Source organism: Gallus gallus, chromosome 1, assembly GCF_016699485.2.
Source record: "Gallus gallus isolate bGalGal1 chromosome 1, bGalGal1.mat.broiler.GRCg7b, whole genome shotgun sequence".
NCBI lineage: Eukaryota > Metazoa > Chordata > Aves > Galliformes > Phasianidae > Gallus > Gallus gallus.
In genome coordinates this window covers 1863983-1875278 of record NC_052532.1, presented here as the reverse complement: position 1 = coordinate 1875278, position 11296 = coordinate 1863983, and positions in this window count along the sequence as shown.

The following is an 11296-nucleotide window of genomic DNA, read 5'->3' as shown; positions in this document are numbered from 1 at the left end:
GGATTCAATTCCTCTTGTTTCCTATAACTGAATTCCCTGAAAGGTAAAGAAGAGATTTCAGATTTTAAACCAACATCAATTCTGCCAATTTGGAGAAGAAAATGCAGATTGTGAAGTCATGGGTTTATTTCGTCCATTTTTCATCACAAGCATGTTCTCTGAATAGTGTGTTGGCAAAGTGAGAGAGTGCATTTAGTAGGATAGCAAGCAGTGGTGTTGATGTGTTAAGAGTTTCACTCCAAGAGGAAGCATTACTTTCATCTCCTTAGCACCTGTGAGCAAATACGGTCATCCTATGACCAAGATTCCATTACTGCTCATCTGAGCACTTCTCAAAGGGCAAACCCTTCTAGTGTAACCCACTGTAGAGGGGGTTGAGCTGCATCTCTGGCTACAGACTAGGAGCTTTCAGGATATAGTAGTGGAAACATTCAAGAAGTGCTACTCTACTTTCACCAGTTTTGTTTGAAATGCCCTCAACCTTTGGGATTTTATAGCTTTGGCCAGGGGAGGAGTCTTCTCCTCCTCTGTTGGGAAGGTTTTTGCAGTAGTCAGGTTAAAATTTATTTTTCCTTTGTGATATCACATCACTTCAAAATAACTAGAATAAATCACTGATGCATTTTTATGTGCATTAGAAGAGGCAAGACTCTCTCCTTTCCTTAGACTGTCACATTCCTTGGATTTATGTGTTTGATCAACTTCCAGGTCCCCCCAGCATTCCTCCCTTCCCCATAGCTATATTCTCAGCAATTTCAGGTATTTGCTAAATGCATCTCAGCTCAGCAACATGCACATTCCTGTACAGATCAGAAACAATCACCATTTCTCTGAATAGAGCCGGAGACATTCCTGCTGGCTCAACCATTTCATTTTCAGTGAGTGACATGAGCTGGTTTGCTCACAGATGGTTTTCTGCATGCTCAGAACTTGTCACTTGTAGTGTAAAGCAGCAAGGCTCCCTTGACAAAAAAGAGATGCTCAGCTGAGGATCTGGTCCCAATTCTCCTCTTTGACACTTCTTAAACTCCCCCTCCCTTCTTTCCTTTCCCTTTCCCTTCCCTTTCCCCTTTCCCCTTTCCCCTTTCCCCTTTCCCCCTTTCCCCTTTCCCCTTTCCCCTTTCCCCTTTCCCCTTTCCCCTTTCCCCTTTCCCCTTTCCCCTTTCCCCTTTCCCCTTTCCCCTTTCCCCTTTCCCTTTCCTTTCCTTTCCTTTCCTTTCCTTTCCTTTCCTTTCCTTTCCTTTCCTTTCCTTTCCTTTCCTTTCCTTTCCTTTCCTTTCCTTTCCTTTCCTTTCCTTTCCTTTCCTTTCCTTTCCTTTCCTTTCCTTTCCTTTCCTTTCCTTCTATTTTTTCCCTGCCAGGTTTTATTTGGGTGATTTCCAAGGCAGACCCACTCAATCAAACAGTACTGGTGCTGGAAGTGCCTATGTATGTTTCTACATGTCAAAAATGGTAAAGGCTATAAACTCCAGGCATATCTGGGGGACTGCCTGGGGAAAAACTGGAAATAGCTTCTTTTTTTTTTTTAACTCTCTCCCCCTTCCTCCTCTTCATTCCTTAGAATCATTAACTTGACATCTCTTTACATGAGCTGGAAGAACTTCAACCTGAAGCAGTTTTGAGAATCTCCCCGCATTGAACGTGTCTCTCAGTGCTGGAGGTGAATGAACATGACCTTCCAGACGTGATTGATGGGACCTCGTAAGAAGTGTTCTTTCAATTAAAATAACACATCCTAAGATGGGGGAAAATACTTGGGTTTTCACTATTACCTAAGAAGTAAATCAGAATTAGCTGCATCAAAACACTGATACGTTTTCTCGTCTTGTGGAGCCTCACATTTAACTGGCTTCCCTCCCAACACCCAGTCCTGATCCCCACTACCATCTGCTTTAACACACCTTACCACTGGAAAGCAGCACTTGAGTGAGCTCAGCTTATCCTCTCCATTAAGTCGTGCCAATGTGTCTCCTTGCACACAGCTGCTCCCTTTCTGCAGCAAGAGGGCTGGGTGTTCATAAAGGGTTGCAGGCACATGACCTTGAGTGATAACTACAGGATTCATTTTTTTTGTATGATTTAAGGCCAAGTTTGGCCCTCCTCATGCCTTGAGATGAAGAATGAATGCACTAATTCACTTTACCCTCAAGGCATCAGAGAATCATTATCATTAAACATCTAAACTATGCGTTCACCCCGGGTAGAGCTTGTTTCTTTAAAAGCCTTTAGTGACAGGGAAATTAAAGTGAATACTTCTCTAGGTACTAGGGAGTTGTGCAAGCTGTGGCATTGCAGTCCACTGCTCAGACCTTCCTTTCCTAAGTGTGCTGTAAATGGTTGTCCCAAATTCACTTTTTCTTCAGTAAAAAACATAGAAATCACCACCAAGTTGTCTTTATCTAAGTGCTGTGCCCATTATTAATATACCTTTGTTGTATTGCCTCCAACACTATGGGAATTAGATCTTCCCAACCTTGTGTTACCAGTTTGTCATTGCAGTGCACTGTGGGACATGTCAGATTTTGAAGATTGGACCTACCACCTATTCTGCAGAAGTTTTGTGGTCTAGCAAAGCCCTTTGGCACCATGATACTCCTTAAGCAAGCTGATATGACTTCATGTGAGCTTAAACAAGGCAGTGGGAAACATTTTACTTCCCTGAATTTTTCCCTTATTCAATATATCCTTGTCTGGTTCTTACCTACGCACTCCCATGTATTGGTCTTCCTTCCCCTTCTGTACTTTCTACTGTCTCCAAGAGTGCATTCAGAGAACAGACATAGTGTGTAGGTCTTCTCTAGGGAGATGGGTTAGTGAACATGGTGGGGATGGGTTGACAGCTGGACTTGCTGATCTCAGTGGTCTTTCCAACCTTCATGACTCTATGATTCTATTTATTGCTCCACCTGTGACTTCTGTTCACTCCTGTGGTGTGAACACAACTGGGGCTTCTAGGTTAATGGATGGACAATTTGTTCCATGGTTAGCACAGTCCTTGGCGTGCCTTCAGTCAAAGTAAACTATCACGTTCCCAAATAATGCACACCCTAGCATGTACCAAAGACTAGGCAGTGCCAATACGACTCCTATTTGAGGTTGGTAGGATTAAGATAATCTGGTTCTATGGATAGAAATGATATTGTGTCTTTTGGCCTCAGAGCTGGAAGACATTCCCTTACTCCAGTTTCTTGATAACATAAGAATAGCCTGAGGGTTTTCTTTAGTTGGCCATCAGTAATCTCATGTTCTCCTTGTGTCTCCCACTGTCTTATGGTAAGGCTGTAAGGCACAAGTCCTGCAGTCCAGGGTCCTCTCATCAGGAGCTTCTGCAGTTTAGCTTTTCTGTAGGCAGGCATGCACAAGCTGTAATAGCTGAGCAAAGTTGTTGCAGCAAAGACACAAGCTTCCCCCATGCTGTCATAACCTAAAAACAAAAGGCCTTGGAGGCAGTAGATTACAGCAAACTTCATGAATATAGGTCAAGGTAGAGAAATGAAACGTTCTCTGGGCTCCTATTGACAAAAAGATGCCAGCGTCTCAGCCTCTATTAGACCCACAAGAATCCACCCCTGAAAGAAAGAGCTGGGGAAGACCTGGATCTGTTTCCTCTGAGAAAACTCAATTTATTCACTTGCTGCTTTGCTGCCTTGAATTTCTCCATGCCTGGGCCCTGAGTTCACTTGCGTGGGTGGGGGTAACAGAAAGGGGCCATAGGCAGTCTAGACAGAGGTGGCCTCCTGAAGGCAATCCATCTTCATTAAACACTACAGAGCCCGGCAGCTGGGAGATGAGCCGGGAAAGGAGCTATCTCTGGGTAGCACTGCATTTAACCCTTCAGCAAGCAGTGCAGCAGCTCTCTCATAACTTTTCTTTATGCATTTATTACCAAAATGGACAATTTTAGATATATTTCCAGCATACAGCTAGGAGAATACATAATGCAATGAGTGAGTCATTGGCTCAAGGGGTTATACCAAATGAAACCAAAGGTTGGACCCAATGATCCTTGTGGGTCCATTCCAACTTGGCGTATTCTATGGTTCTATGATTCACATGGGATGCAGCTAAACCCACCTCTTTTGGGGCAAGATGGAGCTGTCTCCATGAGCTTGTCCTGTTCTTACACTCTTGTTAGCGATCTAATTTTGGTCACTATAGGCACACTATATAGCACATGCTGCACCGGTTGCCCCAACCTAGGACTGCTGCTCCCATCTCTTTTCTCCATACATTGTTCACAATATTTGCTGTCTTTGCATAAATATTTCACTGTCACCAGCTGCAGCTCTCGGGCAGAATGAGAGCCAGCAGGATTGACACTCAGCTCTCTTAGCTTTCCCAGACTCTGCAGGATTTCCATAGTATCCTCCAGAGAGGTTGGAGTTTTCATCTTCTTTCTCCAAGTTTTGTCTTTGGTGGGGTTTCAGAGGGAGAAGCAGTCTGGAACACATTACAGGTGCATTCAGTGCTCCCTTTTCATTTTGTCTCTTATTGACAAGGTAAGTGAAAATGGGCATTATATTGTAGTCACTGTGAGTCACAGTCCAAACACTCTGGAATAATAAAATGAGGAGATGAGATGATGTAACTCTCTCTGTGATTCCGAATACTGCAAAAAGTATTGCAGAGGGGGAAAGTGAGGGGAATTCTGTATATTGTTATTGCCACTGTACCGGAGTGTTATTCTGTGACGTTGTAATGAATTTGCAGTTTGGAAAATCCTACTTTTAGCAAGACATCTTTGGAAAAGGACAAAAATGAGGAGAGCTGTGAGGTCCACCTTTGGAAACTTGATTTCAGGAGATGTGAGCTGGTTATGATGCATTATTTGGGATAACTCGCCCCTCAGCATTAGATCCAATCTTATGGTTTAATATTTGCGGAGTAGATACAATTTGAAGCAGAGACTTAAAATCTCACAAGTAAGAGTAGCTTTAAGTATTTTTAATAATCACTGCTTGTTATCTCCATCTGTATAAATGAGAATTGCAACCTATACACAGCTGAGATCCGGTACCGGGTCTGTGTTGGGTCACTATCACCAAGGCTATGATATCACAGGAGCTAGCAAGTAAACAAGGGCCCCATTTAGCCCTGGAGCCATTCAGCATTCCTAAATCCCTGTGCTATCCTAGGAAGCCTGCGAAGGTGATGTCGTCTCCCACCCTTCAGCCATGTGGGTTATGTGGCCAAATGACTCTTGATGATGTGAATACTTGGGTATGTGGCACCCAGTGTTATCCTGTCCCCGTTTCTTTCTCTTTTAAAGTATGGTGTTTAATGTCATAAATGGCTGTTATTCCTAATTTCACCTCTACTGTCCATTTAATTTCCTTTAATGCAAACACAATGGCTTCTTTCCCTGGTACTAAAGAGCCATACGGTGATCTCAGGAGGGATCAAGAAATGCAGACAAGAGTCCTTTCCCTCTGAACTTCTTTATTTAGTTCCTGATAATTTGATCCATAATGAAGGGAGTTTTGACTTGAAGGAACGTCAGTTTGGCTGGTGGGCTTTGGAGTCCTCTCAGACTGTGTCCTCATTAGCCTCCGTGCTAACACATCACTCCTTTTGCCCTTGTTAATTTATTTACTTGAAGCTGTAGATGTGCCAGTATCCTGACAAGCTTTTCAGTCATACATACAGGAGCACAGCATTGGTCAACCCACTTGATATCTGACTTGTAGCCCTCCTTGCCATGGTAAATACCTGTAGACTGATCACTTTGAGATTACCATTGCCTTTCAGTGTTTCCACAGGTCCTGCAGGACCCTTGTATACCACTACAGGTGCTTTTCACTATATGGTTGAGCCTTTACGTTTAAGTGAGACATCTACCAGACTCTCCCTGGTTGCTTGCTTCTGTGGAACCTGTAGAAATTTGGCTTGGAATTTTATGCAAAAGATAGCAAAACCCCAAAGATATAGATGTACCAATGGGTAAGCCTGGAGGTCTGGCTTAGCATCACAAGACATAAATGAAACCATTTCCATATATTTAATATGTGGCTCTAAGGGTCTGCTTTCGTCTTTCTTGGTGGTCAGTGCTTGTTGGATCAGTACTGTGGAATACCAGAGAGGGGAATGTCAGTTCCCAAAGGTGTGTAATTTGTTTGGTACATCCAAAGTTTCAACAGTGGTAGCCCACAGGCTACAATGCATGAGCTGAAGCAAGACATGGATCGGTGCTCTCCAGTTCAGGTTGTTGGTATGGAACACTGGGGCCCTTTATATCTGCATAGGGCAAATCTGGGACACTATACATATGACGCTGAAAGGCAACTGATGAACATGACACAATATGCTTTTGGCCCTTCTCAACAAGGTGCTGCACAGCCCACCTGTGAATAGAGATAGGAGCAAGAGCTCTCTTCTCCATTCAGTGTCCTTCCTATCAGATATTGGAGGACAACTCTTCCTTGGTCCATCACTGTATACAGGTGGTCCCTTAGCCACATGGTGCATCAAATAGCTGATAGATGCTCATGGAGCTCAGCTGTGAGCAGAGATGGATAGTCCAGAGGGGAGATACTTCATAACCCCTTGGTAGCCTCCAGAGCCATGCTACTGTTGCTTTAATAACTTGAGCCTAAGCAGAAAGATTTTGAGAATGCCTGTGCATGTGTTTTGATCACTGCCTGTTGAAAATGCCTCAGCTACTTTGTGACCACAGGCTGGAAGTGGTTGATTTGGTTCACGTACTCCAAACAATGCACAGGGAAGATATGAGATATTAAAATGTTGAACCTTTCATTTTTGCTGGGTTTTGTTCTCTGCTTTCATCTGTGATCTTGACTCTCCTCCCTTTGTGTGCAATTTTTTCTGTAGTCTGGAAAATGTGGTGCGTTACCCTGAACTGAGGCTGGTGCCTCCAGCCTTCTCTCCATCAAAAGTAGAGCTGTGACCAGGGATTACCATAAAACTTGGCAGAGGAATAGTAGATTTTTTTTGATAGTGCTGAATGAAGTGGGACACAAACAGCTGAATGTAGTGTAAATTGCTGGGATTTGGGATTTCAGTTGCTTCCAATGGGGACCAAATCCTCAGGAGATGAAACCTTAGCATCTGTTGGTTGCAACATGATTGCAGTGTCCTCAGACATAGAAAGCTCAAGAACGTTGGAGAATGTGATTCCTAATCCAGATTTGACCTTCTGGCCTACATCCTAACCCAAAAAGGTGCTGGTTGGACTGATCTATGCATCCTTTGTTGGACTGAGCATGACCATGGCTTCACTCAATGCAAGAACACATACAACAGTGGTAACTCCACTGGGAACATGATTAGATGTAGACCATGTCCTGTGGGAGATACCTGTGCGAAAGGGAAGTCTATGCTGAAACTTTATGCATACAATAGATCTGCAAATGTAGGGTGATGAGAGTGGCTATATGAGAACTTCTAGGAGCTGAGACATTCTCTTCAGATGTTGGGATCTCAATTGGAATATGTTCTGGCCTCCATGTACAACCATAGAGGCAACATGAAATAAATCTGGGAGAGGACAATGAGAAGAGGTTCTTCTCACAAAGCTTTGGCAGCCTATTGCCAAGAGCACCTGTCTGTTCCTGCATGGTCTGGTCAAGGGGGCTGGGGAGAAAGGACTGTGCTGATGTTCCACCTGAGACATGCCAAATCCTCTCCAGTTATGATTGTATTGCATAAATTTGAGGGCAAACCAAAGTCATCAGTTTCTCTATGAGTCACTTCCCAGTCCTTCCCAAGGGGATAAGTGAGGAAAGTGAGATGTGCGACCCTTCCTACCACTTCTATCCATGTGCCCTAGAACAAGAGGAGGCTCTGAGACCTCAGAGTCCCTGTTCATTGCTTGGGAACTGGACTACATGACCTTTAAGGGTCCCTTCCAACTCAAACTATTCTATGATCCTATAAGCGAGCAGGTGTTTAATTCTTTCCTCTCAGGTGCAGGAATGGGAAGGACTGTGGGCTGCTGAAACATGCAGTTTGACAGGGAAGATTAATGGACTTGCTGAGCGACATTAAATATAAAAAATCCCAGGAGGTCCTGTTTCTTCTCATGTCTCCAAATTGAGTTTGGAAGCTGTAATTTTAAGTTGGCACGGGACAGGAATGAATGGGAAGGTTGTCAAGCACAGGCAGCGTCTGCTGCTTGAGGGGGAAAGAACTGATGTAAAATGTGATCTCAGTGAACAAGAAGCCCTAGGCTGAGCAATAATACACCAACACATGCCTCCTTTCCAAGAAATACACATTAAAAGGTGGAAAAAAACCCAAAATCGAGTCAGATGGGTGCTGTGCTTAGCAGTGTGTCCTTACAGCAAATAAAGCCAACCCCATCTTGTTAGGAAAAGTGAAGGCAACAGGACCAGGGAATTGTCCACAGGAGTTTAGGTGCTACAAAAGGGCTCATGAATGTGAAAGAGCTTTTTGTGGTTGCTTGCTCAAAGGATCCTTTCTTTGGTTATTTGCTTTCACTTTATTGAAGTTAGTATTCAAGTATTTTATTGTACAGGTGAATTTTCTGGATGTTGATGTTCATTAAGAAAAAATGAAATGTTTCAAGCTGTGCTCCATGTGCATTTCTTTCGGGAAACTTTGGTTTGCAGGCAGGGAAATAGCTCAAAATTTGAAACGCTTCCAAGGATCAGCTGTCTCAGCTGTCCAGTGGCACTTCTTATGGCACTAAATGCTAATATTTAGGCAAAAGAACAAAACCCACTGCACCTTAGGAAGTTGTTGGGCACCAACTGAACCTAAACAGCTGTGCACATTGCTGCGTGCATGGTCCAGACCTGTCCATGGCCATTATGATTGAGAATCATGGAATAATTAGGGTTGGAACAAACCATTATGCTGAAGTCCAACCATCAACCCATCAAATTTAAAGCAGATGAGTTTGTATCTATTCCTCTGTGCCTAAAACAAAGCACTCTTCCCTTGCATATGCTCTGAGCAAGAAGCATTTTCCTGCTGCAGTGCTTCCTCTCCACTTGGACATGACGTTTCATGAAGCCATGGCAATTTGCTCATGGATTTAAGCCCTAAATCTCCCTGGCTTTTATGAAATGGTACAACCTACAATGATTTGATGTCATTTTGGTTTAAAAACATAACATTTCAGCATATTTAAAGTGCATAATGTTGCAGTGCTTGAGCAGATGTGGGCAGAGTCAAGGGTAGGGTTTTGACTGGGTCTCCTGCCCTTCATTGTGTGGTTGGTACTTATAGGCTTAACTTATAGGTACTTACAGGATTAACCACAGTCGAGTTCTCTGAAGGCTTTCCTTCAGTTTATTTCCTTTTTCATTCAGTAAATGCTAAGAAGGGAAAAGGCAAATTTTGAACACGGTTTTGCCTAACTGCAAATGTATTCGAAATAAATGGCTGCACGTGACTTTATCCTATTACACAAGCAAGGCAGGCAAAATTGCTGCTGAATTGTAAGCAAGGGGTCACCCTGCTCTGCAATTACCTTGGTCCCTAATGCACTGAATTGCAAATAATATCCGTTCCTGGAGTGTAATACTATCTGGCTCTGCGTGCCAGACGAAAATGAGCTCACAGACCAAAGCAGCCTTAGAAAACAGCTTTCAGAAGAGATGGGAAAACAGCCATAATCTCCAGCCTGAGTGGGAAAGTAATCAGCCTCAGTTCCTCAACTCTGCAAGGAAGACTTTGTACAACAGCGAGGGACAAAGTACCACTTGCAAGCAATGCTGGGTTAACAGCTTCACTGCTGGGTGTTGCTGGGCTGCAGGAGGATGTGTCAGAGACTGATTTCCCATTGGTGTCAGGATGCAACAGCTTGCTGGGAACATCTGAAATGATAGATTTCACTGTCCTGGACTCTGTCTGTGAAAGTAATGTGTTCTGTAATGGTGAAAGTAGATGTATCACGTGGATAAAACTTTAAATGCTTCAAGTCTTCAGCCAAAGTTAAGGTGTACAAGTTGGACGTACAAGTTTAGAGGACCTCAGCAGGGTACTATAACAGCCTTTTCTGATTCTTATAAGCAAAATCTCTTTTCCCATGAAATCTTTTTCATCTTAAGATTGGAAGACCTAAAAGGTACTATTGTCCAAAAAGCAATTGTTTGCATGATTTTTCTTTCTTTACTTCCTATTTCTAAGCTAATGGATAATATAGACAAGGAACATTTAATGTTGTTTCCAATATATTCCAATAGGACACATGAAGAGGGACATGCTTTGGTAAGTGCCAGTGTTGCATACCAAACCTCTGCCAAATTTAACTTCGCTATGCACGTTTGCCCTGATATCCCATGTGAGTGGCTGTGCTCAGTTTCTTGCTGGAAATTTAATGTGGCTCATTGCCATGTAGGGGGACCATGTAGGGGAAGTCAGTTCAATCATATCATCTTCATTTTCTAATTATTTTTCCAATGAACTGAAGCAATCTTCCACAAAAAAAAAAAAAAAAAAAAAAACCATGTCACTGTTTTAAGGGGGGCTGCTGTTGTCACTCTGAGAGCTGGTTTCTTGTTGCAATCAACATTTCCCACTGAAAAAAAAAGAGCAAATGTTAGCTTGGTAATAAATAAATGAAAAGGTAACAAGTGTCTGCAGGGAAAACCATTTAAAACTGCAGCAGTCAAAATGGCCCACTTCTTGTATTACCATTTGTATCATAAAGTCATCATTAAGATTGAAAAAGAGTCATCACTAAGGTTGAAAAAAACCACTAAGATCATCCAGACCAACTGTTGACCCATTGCCACTATATCCACTAAACCATGACCCTATGTGTATGTGTATGTGTTCTGTTGTCTATAAGCAATGTTCCAGGTTTCACGCTGGTTGCTTTTTACTCAGAGACCTTATTATGCGTTCAAAGGAAGCTAAATATCCTCATCCTTGTTCTACACCTTGGAAGATCCATGTGCATGGCATTGAGATGGTTTGCCAAGATGAGACACAGCAGAGAAGCAGAGGTGTCCCTGCTGTTTCCCAGTGTTTCCCCTCATCCCCATGCCATGCACCAGGGATGTGGGCACTGATGTTCCCAAAGTGGCTACAAAGCCCATGGTTGTTGTGATCCAGCAGGATGGGCATGGAGAAGGACTGGTGCTTTCCATTCCCTTCACCGCACGCTATAATTCCATCTAGCCCTATTCCCAGTTTCTCTAGTATCTCATGGCTTCTGCCCTTTATCTCATTGCCTATGATACTCAGAATCTGCACAGGGTTGTCAGATATTGTACATGTAATGTCACCACCTGGTGAAGTCACTGTCTGCTCATGACCAGGTGAAGCTGGGCTTTAATTGCTCTGGACAAGGTGATTATAATGGGGC